At 48.4% G+C, this 18,913-nt stretch overlaps 1 protein-coding gene across 8 annotated transcripts in view; it reads left to right on the top strand.

The window, feature by feature from the left end:
* LOC140391985 (F-box-like/WD repeat-containing protein TBL1X) overlaps positions 1-18,913 on the top strand; it is a 424,525-nt gene that overhangs the window by 185,210 nt on the left and 220,402 nt on the right. The window contains exon 3 of one of the 8 annotated variants that reach the window (XM_072477102.1): positions 17,453-17,632. The exons of the other annotated variants lie outside the window; for them this stretch is intronic. The gene's annotated coding sequence lies outside the window, so the exon portion shown is untranslated. The remainder of the gene's footprint in view (positions 1-17,452; positions 17,633-18,913) is intronic. 8 annotated transcript variants of the gene reach the window in all.

The following is an 18,913-nucleotide window of genomic DNA, read 5'->3' as shown; positions in this document are numbered from 1 at the left end:
AGAACTCATGGTGTTGGGGATAATATATTAGCCAGAATGGAGGACTAGCTAGTTAACAGGAAACGGAGGGGGGGAACGGATTTTCTGGCCATTCATACTCGTGGGATCGGCTGGGCCTGTCACGGGTTTCCTGGCACAGTGGGTGGATTCAATAGGAAATCCCATTGACTGTGATGGGACCAGAAGATCCCGCCAACGGTGGATCGGCGTCTAGAAACATGCGCTTTTGGGGGGGGGGGGGGGGGGCGGTGTTGGTGGAGGAATGGAAAAATCTCCCCAGAGTGTTGGGATAAATGGTCACTTGCAGATTGCCAAACTGTAACTAGCGGGATGCCGCAGAGATCAATGCTGGAGGGTCAACTTTTTAAAGATGAATGAAGGGACCCAAGTGTATTGTTGCCAAATTTGCCTGACGGAACAAAAAAGGCGGGAAAGCGAGTTGCGAGGAGGACATAAAGAGTCTGCAAAAGGGATGTATGTAAGTTAAGTGAGTAGACAACAATTCGGCAGATGGATGGTAATGTGAGACAATATGAGCTTATCCACTATGATAGGAAGAATAGAAAAGCAAACTATTATTTAAATAGAGAGACTGCAGAATGCTGTGGTAGCAAGAGACCTGGTTATCCTTGTATGTGAATCACAAAAAGTTAATTAGAAAGACAAACATCCTTTATTGCAAGGAGGTTGGAGTGTAAAAGAAGGGATATTACACTGCAACGGTACAGGGTGAAACCACGCCTAGAATTCTGCACACAATTGTGGTCTTATTTAAGGAGGTATATATTTGCATTGAAAGCAGTTCAGAGAAGATAGTGAGCAATGGAGGTTGGGTCATTGAATATATTCAAGGCTGAGAGTTAGATTTTTGATCTATAAGGGAGTCCAGGCAGGAAAGTGGAATTAAGGCCATGATCAGATCATCCATGAGTTTATTAAATGGTAGATCAGGCTTGAATGGTCTACTTCTGCATCCATTTATGTTCTTAGATTATTCCGTTTTTGCACCGAATGTGCACTACTTCTGAGGTTTGCTGCCCTGAGCCACGTTTCTCTCCAGCCTGGTGCTGGAAATCTGACCTGGTTGAGCGAGACTTTCTGGCTACTCACAGAGACACGTAACTAAAAGACCCTGATTGCACTTTAAGATCTTGGGGGAGGCATTAACATGCAATTCTGGTGGTCTGTCATACAGTCTTTGGCCTTCTCCTGGGACCTCCTCAGCAAATCCTGCTGTTGTCTGGAGTCTAGGAGTCAGGCCCTCGCCTTACTCCTGAGCAATGCACCCAGACAATCAGCCAAGGCTTTGAATGTGCCCTTCGGCTTCATTGCAAATGCCCCGTCAGGCTGCACCTTTTTGCAGGGTTGATCCCTCCCAGAAATCTTGGTGACGGGTTAAGGCAGTGGAGACTGGTATATATGTTCCTGGTCTCAGCCGCTCTTGATCTATGGGTCTGGAGAACTGCGCATACCCAGTTGCAAGTGCCATGAGAAAAATCATCTTTACTTAGAATAATTGAATGGTTGCAGCACAGAAGGATGTCATTCGACCCCTCTCTGTCTATTATGGCTCTCTGCGGGAGCAACACAGTCCCACTTTTCTGCCTTCTCCCCATTGCCTTGTATGTCTTTGTTCTAGATAATTATCCAATTCCCTTTTGAAATCCCTGACTGAATATACCTTCCAGTATTTTCTCCTCTAATTCAGGCAAATTATTTATTTTCTGCAGCCACATGTTTATAGCCAGTGTGACCATCACATAGGATGGACAATAGGTTCAGAGGAGGCCATTTGGCCCATCAAGTCGGCACCAACCCGCTGAAAGACCAACCTACCTAGGCCCACTTCCCCGCCCAATCGCCATAGCCCGACCCCACCTGCACATCTACAGGGCGGGATTCTCCGATCCTCCGCGCCGAAATCGCACTCGGCATGGGGGCGGAGAATTACCCAAACTAGGCTCCCACGCCTACACGCGATTCTCCGGCGACCAGAGAATCGCCGGCAGTGGCGGGACGTTGAAAGCTGCCCCCGCGGCGAGTCTCCGTGCTCGACGGGCCGAGTGCCCGCCTCCGGAGGGGGGGGGGGGCATTACTGCAGGGCACCACGGGCAGCCGGAACTGCGGGACGCACGGCGGGGCCCTGCTAGTCCCCTTGAAGACGGAGAATCACCCCGGACTTTCTAGGAAAAAGTCTGGAGTGATTCCGCCCGTTTTCCGATGGGCGTGGGGACTTAGTCCCCAGAAGGGTGAATGCCGCCCATAGACAGTGGGAGAAAAATGATGCAGACATCGGGAGAAAGTGTAAGCTCCACATGGTCACCCAAAGCCATAATCGAACCCTGGTCCCTGGCGCTGTGAGACATAGAATCTCAGAATTGATACCATGGGGGCTGACTCTTATCCTCATGTAGGCCAGTCCTCTTTGACTTGTATCCTCATTAAGAGTAACGGTGTATTGCAAACTGCAGGAGATTGGATTGAACTCAAATTGAAATGGGATCACTTAATGTAAAAGTGGATATTAATAAATAGATTAGGCACGAGCTGCGGAATTTCCTCTTGTCTGATGCAGTGAAATTGACAAGTTGTGACATTGCCAGTGAGGGTATGCTTCCAGGTGCTTGCTCTGGCACAGCGGCTACATTTTAGAAAGCCTAAAGGGTGGTAGAGCATTTGAAACCAGACAATCAGCGTGTTGATATGTGAGACATTTTTACTCTCGACAGCTGCAATCCTTTCAAAAACTACTTTCAGAGAACTCGGAAATAAACTTGTGAAAACCCAAGTCAGTTCTAAATACCCCCCACCTCCTGTCACCTGTGAAAGCACAAGGCACAATTCCAAACCTTTTTATCATCTGCCATCAGTGAGGCAGCTAACTGGTTGGTTAAATTAACAAAATGTGGAATAGAGAAGGTTGCTCTGGGCGGCTGCAGCACCAACATGCAGAATAAGGGGCGAGATTCTCCGACCCCCCCCCGCCGGGTCGGAGAATCGACGGGGGCTGGCGTGAATCCCGCACCCGCCGGTTGCCGAATTCTCCGGCACCGGAGATTCGGCGGGGGCGCCAGTTGGCGGGCCCCCCACCCGCGATTCTCCGGCCTGGATGGGCCAAAGTCCCGCTGCTAGAATGCCTGTCCCGCCGGCGTAGATTAAACCACCTACCTTACCGGCGGGACAAGGCGGCGTGGGCGGGCTCCGGGGTCCTGGGGGGGTGGGGGGAGGCGCGGGGCGACCTGGCCCCGGGGGGTGCCCCCACGGTGGCCTGGCCCGCAATCGGGGCCCAACGATCCGCTGGCGGGCCTATGCTGTGGGGGCACTCTTTTCCTTCCGCCTTCGCCACGGTCTCCACCATGGCGGAGGCGGAAGAGACTCCCTCCACAGCGCATGCGCGGGGATGCCAGGAGCGGCTGCTAACGCTCCCGCGCATGCGCCGCCCGGATATGACATTTCCGCGCCAGCTGGCGGTCCACCAAAGGCCTTTTCCGCCAGCTGGCGGGGCGGAAATTAGTCCGGCGCGGGCCTAGCCCCTTAAGGTTGGGGGACGGCCCCCAAAGGTGCGGAGGATTCCGCACCTTTGGGGCGGCGTGATGCCCGACTGATTTGCGCCGTTTTGGGCGCCGGTCGGCGGACATCGCGCCGATACCAGAGAATTTCGCCCAAGGTAACCGGCACTTGTCCAAAGGTTAGCGATTGTGCTAAGCCAGAAAGCCAGTTCTGCTCGAGGAATCTACATTTCCAATATCGATCCAAGACCTTTGACAGAATAAGAAACTGATTGAAAGCCAGTGGTTTCATTTTGTGGAGTACTCAGTCATAGAAATCTTTTCAATGATTACAAACTTTACTGTATATATTACTGAGAATTAACAGATTTAACACACGAAGGGTTACAGTTCGGGATCGTTAGTTTTTTATTTGCAAATTTCAACAGATAACGTTCCTGGGTTTATTTTGCACACTTGGGGCGAAATTCTCCGGAAACGGTGCGATGTCCGCCGACTGGCGCCCAAAACGGCTCCGCATCTTTGGGGGCCGAGCCCCAACATTGAGGGGCTAGGTCGGCGCCGGACGAATTTCCGCCCCGCCAGCTGGCGGAAAAGGCCTTTGGTGCCCCGCCAGCTGGCGCGGAAATGACATATCCGGGCGGCGCATGCGCGGGAGCATCAGCGGCCGCTGACAGCTTCCCACACATGCGCAGTGGAGGGAGTCTCTTCTGCCTCCGCCATGGTGGAGACCGTGGCGGAGGCGGAAGGGAAAGAGTGCCCCCACGGCACAGGCCCGCCCGCGGATCGGTGGGCCCCGATCGCGGGCCAGGCCACCGTGGGGGCACCCCCCGGGGCCAGATTGCCCCGCGCCCCCCCCAGGACCCCGGAGCCCGCCCGTGCCGCCTTGTCCCGCCGGTAAGGTAGGTGGTTTAATTTACGCCGGCGGGGCAGGCATTTTAGCGGCGGGACTTAGGCCCATCCGGGCCAGAGAATCGAGCGGGGGGGCGGGGGCCGCCAACCGGCGCGGCGCGATTCCCGCCCCCGCCGAATCTCCGGTGCCGGAGACTTCGGCAACCGGCAGGGGCGGGATTCACGCCAGCCCCCGGCGATTCTCCGACCCGGCGGGGGGTCGGAGAATCTCGCCCTAGATCAATGGGGGAAAAAAAGCTTTATTTGTGTACCCCAACCAAACGTTGGCTGCACATCACACCTGTTATTTTATTATTTGCATTGCATCCCCTGTGTGTCACAATGATATGATTTGCACATATCATAGAATCATAGAACTTACAGTGCAGAAGGGGACCATTTGGCCCATCGAGTCTGCACCAGCCCTTGGAAAAAGCACCCCACTAACGCCCGCGCCTCCACCCTATCCCCGTAACCCAGTAAGCCCACCTAACCTTTTGGACGCCAAGAGACAATTTAGCATGGCCAATCCACCTCACCTGTGCATCTTTGGACTGTGGTAGGAAACCCACGCAGACATGGAGAGAAAGTGCAACTCCACACAGTTACCCGAGGCCAGAAATGAACCCGGGACCCTAGAGCTGTGAGGCAGCAGTGCTAACCACTGTTAATTACTTTCCGGATCTTACTTTCAGCCAGGAAGTAAGCATTGGTTGTGAAATATGGGATATTTTATCCACTTTATCTTGTATCCTCTTTAAGGACGCAAAGATTATGGGCGCTATTCCCCCCCCCCCGGCCAATGCCGGGTGGGAGATCGCCGCGTGAATCGCGGATGCCGCCCCGACCCCCGCACGCGATTCTCCAACCCCCCCGGATACCAGCGGCGCGCGATTTGCACCGGGCCGCTCGGAGAACCTGGACAGGCCGAGAGACCGCTACGACACGACAGGTTCCCGCCGGCGCAGTCCACTCCTGGTCGCTACCGGCGGGGACTCTGCGGGAACGCGGGGGGGGGGGGCTCTTCACCGGGGTGGCCTCCGATGGGGTATGGCCCACGATCGGGGCCCACCGATCGGCGGGCCGGCCACTCCCCCCCCCCCCCCCCCCCCCCCCCCCCGGGCCTACTTCCTTCCGTGCGCGGCCCCAGAACACCGGCGCCATGTTGGTGAGGGGCCGGCGTGCGTAAGACGATCCCCTCGCATGCGCAGGATGGCGCGGCCCAACTCCGCAGGCGCGGGTTGGCGCGGCGCCCATTTGGCGCAGCGTAAGGACGCTGGAGCGGGGGCCAGAATATGTCGTCCCCGGGCCCTGTTCACGGCGTTGTGAAACGCGACAGCGTTCACGACGGCGCGAACACTTGGCCTCCATATCGGAGAATCGCCCCCTATATTCTTTGTACAACTACAAATATCTTTAGTTCGGAATGGAACAAGGACAGCAGGGTACTGACGCAGTGACAGCACTGAAGGCTGAGGTCATCAACTAAAGGTTAACTTCGGTCATATAATAGAACATTGTTTACTAAAAGCAAGATAGTAACTGTGCCCCTGTGCATAATCGCCAACAGTTTTGATCATCCACGCTCATTATCGCAGTTAAATGGTTGAAGTCACCACAATAAACAATTCACTGGCCATTCGGCATTGCTCCCACTACATGTTTGGTCGGAATACTCTGGATATACTGAATTGCTGCTTTGTGTTTCACACCATTGGCAAACAAATAAGAAACTCAACCGGGAAAGTCCTCTCCAGGGCAGCATTGGGAATTCCTATCAGGGATTTTTAAGGTTAGATACCTGGGGCGAGATTCTCCAACCCCCCGCTGGGTCGGAGAATCGCCGGGGGCTGGTGTGAATCGCGCCGGCGCCGGTTGCCGAATTCTCCGGCACCGGATATCCGGCGGGGGCGGGAATCGCGCCGCGCCGGTTGGCGGGGCCCCCCCCCCCCCCCCCCGCAATTCTCCGGCCCGGATGGGCCAAAGTCCCGCCGCTAAAATGCCTGTCCCGCTGGCGTGAATTAAACCACCTACCTTACCGGCGGGACAAGGCGGTGCGGGTGGGCTCCGGGGTCCTGGGGGGGGGGGGGGGAGCACGGGGCGATCTGGCCCCGGGGGGTGCCCCCACGGTGGCCTGGCCCGCGATCAGGGCCCACCGATCCGCGGGCGGGCCTGTGCCGTGGGGGCACTCTTTCCCTTCCGCCTTTGCCACGGTCTCGACCATGGCGGAGGCGGAAGAGACTCCCTCCACTGCGCATGCGCGGGAATGCCGTCAGCGGCTGCTAACGCTCCCGCGCATGCGCCACCCGGGGATGTCATTTCCGTGCCAGCTGGCGGGGCACCAAAGGCCTTTTCTGCCAGCTAGCGGGGCGGAAATTCGTCCGGCGCGGGCCTAGCCCCTCAAGGTTAGGGCTCGGCACCCCAAGATGCGGAGCATTCCGCACCTTTGGGGCGGCGCGATGCCCGACTGATTTACACCATTTTGGGCACCAGTCGGCGGACATCGCGCCGATACCGGAGAATTTCGCCCCTTAATTTTACTTTTAATTTCAAAATGACATGTTGCTGGTAACTATTTGCACAGATTACGGCCACCACTTGCATTGGTTTCACAATAATTTGTCGTCACTAGCTAGACTAAACCTTATTTTCAGAATGCCTCGCTTTGAGTTTTACTGTTGAACAAAATAAAAATACTTTTTTGCAAGTTTCTTCCATTTTCCACAGATTTGGGGGGAGGAGGGGGGTTCTCTTTTTTTCAATGCTGAGTTTTGCCACATTTGTTTAATCACTAAAAGATAAACTTAAATATGCAACAAAAGCCCAAGTTTTTAAATTGGCAATACGGAATAAACTAACTTTAAACATCCTTATTGATGGTTCATCGTTTTGATGTAAACCAGTGTAAGATAATTAGCTTAGTTTTAAGAGTAATCTGTTGCCACAATTCTATATGAGGGCGATATACAATCATATAAAAACAAACTTACTCTTAATGAAGCATGGTGTGGATATGTAACACATATGTGCTAGCACATATGTTTCCAAATGTATGTCTGTGCGTGGAACAGCCCACAATTTCTTTCTATTGCACTTGTATCCTGTGTCATGATTTAGTCATTCCTATGTATCATGGGTCATCTTAATGCTTTAACATACTTTGAAATACTTTGGGCGGGATTCTCCCATCCTGCGGCAGAGTGTCCACACCGTCGTAAATGCCGTCGCGTTTTACGACGGCGTGAACGGGCTGCTGCCAGGAGTAATTCTGGCCATGCCGCTCCAGCTGCCGATCTCGGCGTGAACTGTGTACCGCGGGATCCGCGCATGCGCTGAGGCGCTGGCGCCAATGGCCTCTTTCAACGTGCCGGCCCCGACGCAACATGGCGCAGGAGTACAGGGGCCGGCGGGTAGGAAAAGAGGCCGGGGGACAGAGAGGCCGATTGGTGGGCCCTGATCGCAGGCCAGTTGTACATAGTTGACCACTGTACAACTATTTAATCATATACTGGTGTTTCACTGTTCAATTCAGGCTATGTGACCGATTCGTAGTCACCCCATCTCCGTCTTCCACATCCGTTCAAAAAGCTGAATGAGCTGAAACTATGTGGTCGCATTTACTCTTCCAACTTAATTTTTCTTCAAAATGTGATGCACTTCCTGAGAGAATGCATCATTCACTTCCTTCACTCCCAACCCCCACACCCAGTTGAATTGGTTTGTTTAACTTGTTACGGCAGTAATAGAACACTGCGTACTATTTTCTGGGGGGTGTTAAACTTTCCTACTGGCCCTACCAAGAAAGATTAAACAAAGAATAAAACAGAATATCTTTTTAGTGTCTTATGTCCAACCCGTGTCTGAACTGGTAGCATCCCTCACTTCTGAATACAAGCTCCACTCCAGGCATGAGCACAGAAACCAAGGATGAGTGCAGTGGTAAGGGAGTGCTGCACTGTCGAGGGGGGATGGGGGGTCGTTCTTTCGAATAAGATATTAAAATGAGGAATCATCGGCCAGCTCGGATGGATGAGAAAGAAACTATGGGGTAAATTTTCCAGTCCTGCCCGCCACAGGAATTGTCACCAGTGGGACGGAAAATTTGACGGAGAATTTCTGGGTTTGGGGGCGGTACAACTGAAAGATCCCACCCTGTGGCACTATCTTAAGGAAGAACCGTTTCCCTAGTGTCCTGGCCAACATTTAGATTCAGTCTACCACACAAAAAGCAATTATCTTGTTATTGTCACATTGCCGTTTGTGGGAGTTTACTGTGTGCCAATTGGCTGCTGCCTTTGTTACATTTCACCAGTTACTACTCTTCAAGAAAAGTACCTTGTAGGCCATAAAGTACTTTTGAGAGGTCCAGTGGCCATGAAATGTGCCATTTAACAGCAAATCTAAGTTGACCTAGCAGGAAAGCCACAACCACTTCCCTAAGTGGGCCCTGGTTAAAACAGCTGATGGCTCCCGATGACATAATTGGAGTCTGATCCATATATTTAAAGAATGATCCCTAAGGTATCTGGGGAGTGTAAATCACCTCTCGAAATATCTCTGGAAAATGGCCAGAGATTCTGATTTAGCAAGTCTACGTTACATAATAAAAACTGTATTAGATATTTGTGAATAGAAAATTGCTCCACATGACCAGAGTGGCTGAGAATTTTAAAAATTTCTTGAATTCATAGCTTGCTCCAATGTCAGTAATTTGATTGATGAGAAGTAATGTAAAAACCATTGTAATTTGAAATTTTGCAGTTAAATGGTGCGAGTGTTGGAATTGAGAGCACACTCTTTGAAAATACAGCCCACATGATATTCCAATGGCAGAAGTTGATTCCATTTGGTTTAAGCTGTTGTCAAGGATTTCCCAAACATTCAGCAGTGACCTCTTGTTTTTATTCCATATCTAAAAGGCAACAGGAAATGCATTCAGAGAAGGGCCTCAATGCCAGTAAAATGATCTGCAACATCTCTTGGGACACCTGATCAATTTATTTTTGTTCCTTGCCTTAATCACCTGTGATAACCACAGAATCCCTACAGTGCAGAAAGAGGCCATTTGGCCAATCAAGCCTGCATCGACCCTCTAAATGAGCAACCTACCTCGGCCAACTCATTCCCCTATCGCCGTAACACCATAACCTTTATTTTATTTGTTTACAGGACGTGGGCGTCTCAGGCCGTGCCAGCATTTAAAGCCCATCTCTAATTGCCCTTAAGGGGCAGTTAAGAAACAACCACATTGCTGTGGGTCTGGAGTCACATATAGGTCTTTTAATTCCAGATTTTTATTGAATTCATATTTCACCATCTGCAGTGACGGGATTTGAACCTGGGACCACCGGATTACTCTGGGTCTCTGGATTACTAGTCCATTGACAAGACCACTTCGTCAACGCCTCCCCTATGCACCTGCATATCTTTGGAGACTAAGGGGCAATTTAGCATGGCCAATCTACCTAACCTGCACACCTTTGGACTGTGGGAGGAAACTGCATCACCTGGAGGAAACCCACACAGACACGGGGAGAAAGTGCAAACTCCACGCAGACAATCACCCAAGACCGGGATTGAACCCGGGTTCCTGGCACTGTGAGGCAGCAGTGCTAACCAGTGTGCTGCTCACAGGGGAATCGCTGATTGATCTCACTGTAGGCTTCATAGAATAGGAGTTCCCATGGTGAACGGGCAGAGGCCCGCCCAGCTGGGGCCCGTTAGAGGAACCTTTAAATGTAACTCCCAGACCAGGACTGGTAGTTGCCGATAGTCCTGGGCTGGGACATTTGTTTTGTGTGCAAGCAGAAGTTTGTGGCCCAGTTTGCTTTCTCTGCAAATGTTGGACAAATGAATGCCAGAAAAGTGTTCAAGGGTCCACCACAGCCAAGCCGAGTGGTCATCACAATTTTGTTCTTGCTCAGTATTTCTCCACAAACCTCTAGCAACCATTGTGGAATCTGCTGGCTGATTATATATGAGGGATATCGGGCCTTCATCAGAAACTACAATTAATGTGGTCTAACTAGGAGCAAGACCAGGGGTTGAACTTGGATTTCCGGGGGCCTGATATATTCTCAGACAGTTCACTCACCCACTGAGCCACCAGCTGAACTAAAAATTTGTGGGTTTTACAGTTAATTGGCAATAATTGATTTCTTAAAAACATCGAGTGAGATCAAGGCAAATGAGAAGTGTATTGGCAACTGAACTAAAATCAAATTTAATGCTACAATGCAGATATATAACAAATGTTTTCAAATTGTTTTTAAGTAAGAGCATTACGGTAAAATTGACGCTCTTGTCACCAATTGCCCATGATCTCATGTTTACACTATAATTACAGTGTCAGTGCAAAGTGGTTTCACTTTACACTGTTGCTGCAATTATTGTGGAAGTGCCGTCTGAAGCTGGACTGGGCCCAACATGATGCCACAGCAAAGTGGAGGCAGGCCCACTACAGGAAAAAGTCTCAATTCACTCTCCTTTGCAGTCGGTTCTGGCCGAAGCACCCAATTTACACCATAGTCGTTTGCCATCAGCATTTAGTGCAACTTCAATTAACTAATACAATAATCCAGATTACCCTGTCCCTTTAGATGGGAGGACCCACTACTTTTTGGGTAGAGAGATGTTGTTACAATGAAACCTGAGATATGGATGATTCAGTTATCACTCAGTTTGATCAATAGATTATGGGACGTGCAACCAACGCGGCTACTGTCTAATTTGAAATTAGTTGTTTGATACTGCTGTGAAGCAGTCTGTAAGCAGCTGTGGAAAGATTTTGGCATGGTGACACAATTAAGATGGTTGTGTATATTGTAACATGAGGTTCCTTGTTACCTCTATCTTACTGAGCTGATAGAAGTATTGAAAAGCAAACTGTCCTCCCTGATAGTGCGCATCTGAAATTCAGGCCTGGGCATGCTGCCAGATTAATGTGGAAGGAGCTGTGTACGTCATTTGATCTACACTCAAGGGGAGCTTAAAAACCAGAGCTGGAAAATGTTTCCAGTCTCCATCTCTGCCGTGTGCTTCTGGCCCTCTCTCGGCAGCTAAACCTTTGATCGTTTTGGCCCTTCATTCTGGACACGCTTCCTAAATTCCTTTACCCTTGCTACACAAAGCTTCCTCAGAATTTTATTTTAATCCTGTTTCAGCTAGCATCACTATTCCACCTGCCATTTTTTGGTTTCTTGTTATTGTCCCTTTTTCAAAAATGCAGCAACGTTTTTGCCAAAAAGGCAAGTTATTATTGGTAGCTAGCACTGAATTGTTACTCAACGCACCAATTTCCTGTGTTGCCCCAAATACAGTATTGGAATCACCTCGGGTGACAATTTGGATATTTTCTACTAAAGTATCAAATGATTTTTCACAAACCTTTTAAAGCCTTTGATCTTATATGACAGTATAGAGGTGACTAGCTGTTACACTGTACAATATTTGATTTCATTGTAAGCCAACATTGCAATTATTTTATTACACAGTTTGAAAAAGGCAATTAGAGTGAAGTGTTATTGCACAGTTAACCAGCACAGATTAATGAGCTTTCAGGCAACAGTAAGTCAAGGAAAATTACTGGTACCAAGAAATTAAATTCAAAGACTTTCCCTTTGGCTGGCTGCAAAGGAAATTAACTTGATAAAATATGGTGCTCCTTTCATTTAGGTATGCTGATTGTTTTGTTCTCAAGTTGACTAAAGTGATGTAACTTCACACCCTGAACATTTGGATCATTTATTTTTCTTAAATAACTCCCCAATTTCTGCTCTTCATTTTATGTATTCTGACTGTTCTGTTGCACGTTTCTTGTTGTTTTCAGTGCTCCAGCTGTATCTGTGAAGTGTTAAGGTAATAATTAGATACTGAAATATGTGCCAGCCATCTATCAAACCTTTCATTGCTCACTTATGTTTTGTTTGTGTAGATCATATGATGATATATCTGTTCTGCTAAATTTATCAAAATAAACAAATGATGGAAATTTTTATTAAAAAACAGAAGATGCTGGAAATTCTCTTTTGGTCTGGGAGCATCTGTAGAGACGAATTAACGTTTTAATGCCTGTTTCATCGAAACTCACATTTTCTGATTTTAGTTCAGATTGCCAATCTTCCCAATATTTTGCTTTTCTGCATGATGGAACTCGGTTGTTAAATGACATTTCACAGGCGTTGTTGCCTTCTGAACTGTTAGTGCATGAGAGGTTTGTCCTAAGTAAGACTGCATCTTATAAAATCCCTGCAGTGCAGAAGGAGGTCATTCAGCTCAGCGAGTCTGCACCAACCCCCCGAGAGAGAACCCTACCTAGGCCCACTCCCCCGTCCTATTCCCGTAACCCCACTAAAACTGCACAACTTTGGACACTAAGAGGCAATTTAGCATGGCCCTAATGTGTACCTAACCTACACGTCTTTGGACTGTCGGAGGAAACGGGAGCATCTGGGGGGGGGGCACCCACACAGACACGGGGAGAAAGTGCAAACTCCACACAGTCACCCGCGGCCGGAATTGAACCCGGGTCCCTGGCACTGTGAGGCATCAGTGCTAATCACTGTGCCCACCCTGGTGTGACATGAAAAGCAGATGCTACAAACTGCTAGCCAAGATTTAACAACATTTATAATCATTCTTGTGATGCAGAACAGCAAATAATTGGCCTAAAAAAACTTTTGATAAATAAATACACATTCAAAGCTTCCTAGTCAAATACCACTATACACGAGACCGAAGGAGCTGAAGCTTTTAAAATAAGGCCGTGATCTTTTGTAGGTGTAAATTCCAAGTTGACGGTGGAAATGTTACATTAGATATTAGTGGTAGGGTTAAAAAAAGAAGCTAATTTTTCATGTTCCTGTTTCTCTTGGCATGGTTCAGTTGCACAGGCCCTGCTCACATTCCTTCATGTGTGAACTTAGATGCAGAAAGTTGACAAGATGTCTGCCGAAACTCAGTTTGTATCCATTCATCTCTGAATCCCCACATACACAAAGGCATACATACATATATCCAGGGCAGTACTGAGGAAATGCAGCCCTGCTGGGGGTGCAGCCTTTTTTGATGAGTTGTTAAATTGAGATCCTGTCTACTCTGTCAGGTAATCTACTGGATCCCATGGTACTAACCTGAAGAGGGTCAGAGGAGTTATCCCCAGTTTCTTGGCCAATATTAACTCCTCAATCATTGGACAAAATGTGCCGACACTGGTCTGGCATGAAAATCAGCTTGCAGTTCACCATCTGCACAGCCGGATTTTCTCCCCAGATAATGCAGGAACAAGAGTAAAAAAAAAGTGCTGCAGGCAATTCTAAATTGCGCCCCGATCTGCACTAAAAGAAATATTTCCCCAATCCCAACGGGGACCCCCCCCCCCCCCCCCCCCCCCCCCCACATGCACCAGGGCAAACTACCCCCTCCACGGATAAGGGAACCCTCCCTGCACACAAGGAATGAGGAACTCCCCCACATGCACCAGCCATGCCTCCGGGCTGTGCCAGGGTGCATGCCCTCTCTTCCTGAAGGCTATACTCACCTGTGTACCCCCGACGGTTTTGCTCCGACTGCTTCACGATTTTAAATATCCATTCTAAACCTCGCTCAAGTGACATCACACCGGCGAGAGGTGATTCCTAATTTTGGGTGGACCATATGACAAAGAAGCCCGTTAATCAGACTTAAATTTATTTAAAAACAGCAAAACACTTCCCAGCAGGTGTTCTTGTTTGGTTTAGAACTGAAAATTTGGCTGAGTTTTTTATTCACCTCCCTCACCCCAGTTTGACACCTCTGATCAGTGTTGATCTGTGCTAGTGCTGAACTAGTGTGAATCTAGATAATGTGCTCAAGTCTCACGAGCAGGGCCTGAGTCCACACTTTTTCCTACATTGCAATAGCACCTATACTTCAAAGGTATTTAATTGGTTGTAAAGCATCCTGGGATGTCTGAGGGCATCAGAAACGTAAGAAATAGCATGTGTAGGCCATGTGTCCCTTCAAGCCTGTTCTGCCATTCGATAAAATCTCAATTGATCTATACTTTCTAGTTGTATCCCCATATGCCTTGGTGACCAAATTCTGTCTATCTCTGTATTGAAAATATGCAACTGCTGAGCATTAGATAATTCCAAGGACTCACAACCGTGTGGGTGAAGACATTTGTCCTGATCTCGGTCCGAAATGGTTGGCCCCTTATCTTGAGACTATGACCTAGGTGGCACAGTGGTTAGCACTGCTGCCTCACAGAGACCCGGGTTCAATTCCGGCCGTGGATGACTGCCAGTGTGGGTTTCCTCCGGGTGCTCCAGTTTCCTCCCACAGTTCAAACATGTGCAGGTTTAGGTGGATTGGCCATGCTAAATTGCTCCTTAATGTCTAAAAGGTTAGGTGGATTGCCCATGATCAATGCCTGGGGTTACGGGGATTGGGTGGGGGAGTGAGCGTAGGTGGAGTGCTTTTTCGGAGGGTCAGTGTGGACCCGATGGGCTGAATGGTGTCCTGCATGGTCGGGATTCTATGGATTATGTAGTTCCAAACTTGGGGGCAGCACGGTAGCCTTGTGGATAGCACAATTGCTTCACAGCTCCAGGGTCCCAGGTTCGATTCTGGCTTGGGTCACTGTCTGTGCGGAGTCTGCACATCCTCCCCGTGTGAGCGTGGGTTTCCTCTGGGTGCTCCGATTTCCTCCCACAGTCCAAAGATGGGAAGGTTAGGTGGATCGGCCATGTTAAATTGCCCTTAGTGTCCAAAATTGCCCTTGGTGTTGGGTGGGGTTACTGGGTTATGGGGATAGGGTGGCGGTGTTGACCTTGGGTAGGGTGCTCTTTCCAAGAGCCGGTGCAGACTCGATGGGCTGAATGGCCTCCTTCTGCTCTGTAAATTCTATGATAAACTCTCCAGCTAGGGGAAACTGCCACTCAGCATCTATCCTGTTAGGCTCTCCAAGGTTGTGAAAGGTGCTGCTGGAGTCTGTCTGGAGAGGTGAGAGTGTTAACGCTACCAAAGCTGACAACTTATTGAAGATGATTATCTGATCGTGTGCTCTCGCAAGTTGTGAGTTAGAGTGAGGGCCCTTTGGAAAATTGCACTTTCCACAGATGATGGTTTTCTGTCTATTTAAGTTGATGAACAGAACTCAACGACTAAAGACCTGGGAATTCCCAGTTGCCACTGCTTGCCACGAATATTCAATCAGGAAATCAGCCATATTACATACAACAGTCTAATTATATTTGCTATTGAGGCAATAATTAGGGAGCATAGCACCAGGACAACTGACCTTGCCTTTTCCTCTCCATGGTGCTTATTGCATACACAAGTTCTACGTGGATCCAACTATTGAGAAGACATATCTGTTACATGAGGAAGTTATCTATTTGTTCCAGTCCTAGGTCTGCAAATAGACCCACTGGTATCATAGAATTTACAATAAAGGAGGCCATTCAGCCTATCTGGTCTACACCAGTCCTTGAAAAAGCATTCTACCTAAGCCCACAACTCCACCCTATCCCCATAACCCAGCAACCCCACCTAACCTTTGGACCCTACAGGGCAATTTAGCATGGCCAATCCACCTAACCACATCTAGGGAATCACGGTAGCAAAGTGGTTAGGAAAGTTGCTTCACAGCTCCAGGGTCCCAGGTTCGATTCCCGGCTTGGGTCACTGCCTGTTGGAGTCTGCACGTTCTCCCCGTGCCTGCGTGGATTTCCTCAGGCTGCTCTGGTTTCCTCCCACAGTTCAAAGATGTGCAGGTTAGGTGGATTGGCCATACTAAATTCCCCTTAGCCACAAGAGGCACTATATAAATGAAAGTTCTTTTGTTCGCAGTTAGGCTGCAGAATGTGGATTCAAGCCAAATGCTAGTATAATTGATTGAAACGTTGCAGACTTCTGGCACCATACAAAATTTAATCCAGTTCAAGAGGTTAAAAACCCGCCATGCCCAATCTCCTATTTTTCCAATCAGCTATTTTACACCTACTCAATTGGAAAATGTACTTTACTATGTACAAAGCGCAAGAACTCCAGACAGCATTAATGTCCTCCAGCAAATTATGCTGCCAATGTGATGAGGTTTAATTATTGCTTGTGCAGCTTCACCAAAAATACTACCATGGTGGACACAACTGAGCAGGCGAAGATGTGTGTCACTTGAATTATTCCTACAAGTTGGAGCTGAAGATAATAGTATAAAGAATGCACATACTGAAGTTTTTTTTAAGACCCTTCGCCCCAAAGGGGGCCATCTCTCAGTCTGAACATAGTGTAAAATTAATGACATGCAGCCTATTATTCACCAGTTTATGTTGGCTGCACTGAGGGCCCCGACAACAATGTCAGTGAGTGGAAAGCTCTGAGCTTGAGATGGGAAAATCATGCAGGAGAATCCAGAATGGGCGGGACATGGAACTCTCTTTTCCCCAGTGAATTGTGGTGTAAACCGATCTCTCCTCCCCGCCCCCACCCCCCACACACACACACCAGTTTTAGCCCTAAGTAGTGAACTGCATTTTTAATCTTGTATGCAATTATATAAAGTAATATGACTCACATGTGGAATATGCACTTGACATGAATTCCAGACATGAGGAGATATATTGCACAGCTGCACCATGACTGAAATTGGGCCCTTGGCCAGGTTTCAACAACAATCTGCAAAATGAATGAAGGATAAGTTTTCAGATGTGCATTAGCTATGGGCTAGGTATTTTGCCACAAGCACTTGGAAAATCCTTTCTAAAATGTCCTCTTTTGTTGAAATAATAACTCATCAAATAATAACTAGGGGCTGATTTAGCACAGGGCTAAATCGCTGGCTTTGAAAGCAGATCAAGGCAGGCCAGCAGCACGATTCAATTCCCGTACCAACCTCCCCGAACAGGCGCCAGAATGTGGCGACTAGGGGCTTTTCACAGTAACTTCATTTGAAGCCTACTTGTGACAATAAGCGATTTTCATTTCATTTCGTTTTCATTTCATTTTCATTGTTAAAGGCATGCATTCACTTTAAAAAAAATAAAGTACCAATTATTTTTCTTTTAATTAAGGCGCAATTTAGTGTGGTCAATCCACCCACCCCTGAACATCATCTTGGGTTGTGGGGGTGAGACCCACGCAGACACAGGGAGAATGTGAAAACTCCACACAGACAGTGACCGGGGGTCAGGAACAAACGTGGGGCCTCCGCACCATGAAGCAGCAGTGCTAACCACTGTGCCACCCTCTAGGTATGCATTCATAATGCTATTAGCATCTTCTCTCCTGCCACAAATTATTTCTCTGCCTTTGTTCTTTTCTAGTTCCCCTTTCCCAAGTAACAGAATGCTAACCCCAGTCACTAGGGCAAAGCAGTCTAGTCGGTGGACGTTTGTATTAATGCCATTAATTTAGCTCCGCTGTTGGCCCACCACAAGTGCAAAACAGGGTGAGCAATTAATCCAGTTGCTGGCTTTTAAGGGCCGAGTAGGCATTCAGTTCAACCTTGGCTTGAATGGTAAGGACTCTGCTGGCTGTAGCCCATCCCAGCTTTTGGGGGAAGTGATGAGATGCAACCAAGATGTGAAAGTTGAGCTCAGTCCTGATCAAGAGCCCAATTCAAATGTCATTATTAGGTTGCTCTATAAACCCCTTTGAAATCTTAGGAAAATCATGCAATGAGGCTTGGCTATAGGCCCCGTTTTTAGTTCCACCAGAAAGCAGTTCAGTCCCCAGTGGTACTCGATGTACAAAGTAGATCATGTTGTGAGATTTTAAGTTTTTCTTTGGCTGGTAATTCAATTTGCAATTCGTAATTTATAAGTTCAGGATTTCAGGGTACTATTTTTCATAAGTCAGCATTTTTATGTAATGCAAGAATTTGCCATAATGTCTTTTGCTGCTTTATTGATTTGCCTCTCTGCGTCGCTGCCTATTTTCGCCACTGCTCGAACTGGGGCATTTTTCAATGTTAATGGTGCCGCAAAAACAAGTTTACTTTGTACCATCTCCCCATGGATTTGATTGAATTTGGGTTTATAGTCCCGTGTACCGAGGTACAGTGAAAAGTATTGTTCTGCATACAGTCCAGCCCAGATTGTTCCATACATGTAAAAAAACATAGGACATGCACAAGTACACAATGTAAATACAGAGACACAGGCATTGGGTGAAGCATTCGGGAGTGCAGCACTACTCAGTAGAGAAGATGTGTGGAGAGATCAGTTCAGTCCATAAGAGGGTCATTCAGGAGTCTGGTAATTGAGGGGAAGAAATGTTTTTTGAACCTGTTAGTGCGAGTTCTCAGACTTTTGTATCTCTTGCCTGATGGAAGAAGTTGGAAGAGAAAATAACCCAGGTGGGAGGGGTCATTAGTTATCCCAAGGCAGCGGCAGGTGTAGACAGAGTCAATGGATGGGAGACGGGTTTGTGTGATGGACTGGGCAGTGTTCACGACTATCTGTTGTCTCTCACAGTCTTGGGCCGAGCAGTTGCCATGCCAGGCTCTGATGCAGCCAAATAGGATGCTTCCA

Source organism: Scyliorhinus torazame, chromosome 15, assembly GCF_047496885.1.
Source record: "Scyliorhinus torazame isolate Kashiwa2021f chromosome 15, sScyTor2.1, whole genome shotgun sequence".
Taxonomy (NCBI): domain Eukaryota; kingdom Metazoa; phylum Chordata; class Chondrichthyes; order Carcharhiniformes; family Scyliorhinidae; genus Scyliorhinus; species Scyliorhinus torazame.
Note: the sequence above shows the minus strand (reverse complement) of the source record. Positions and strands in the feature narration are given on the sequence as shown.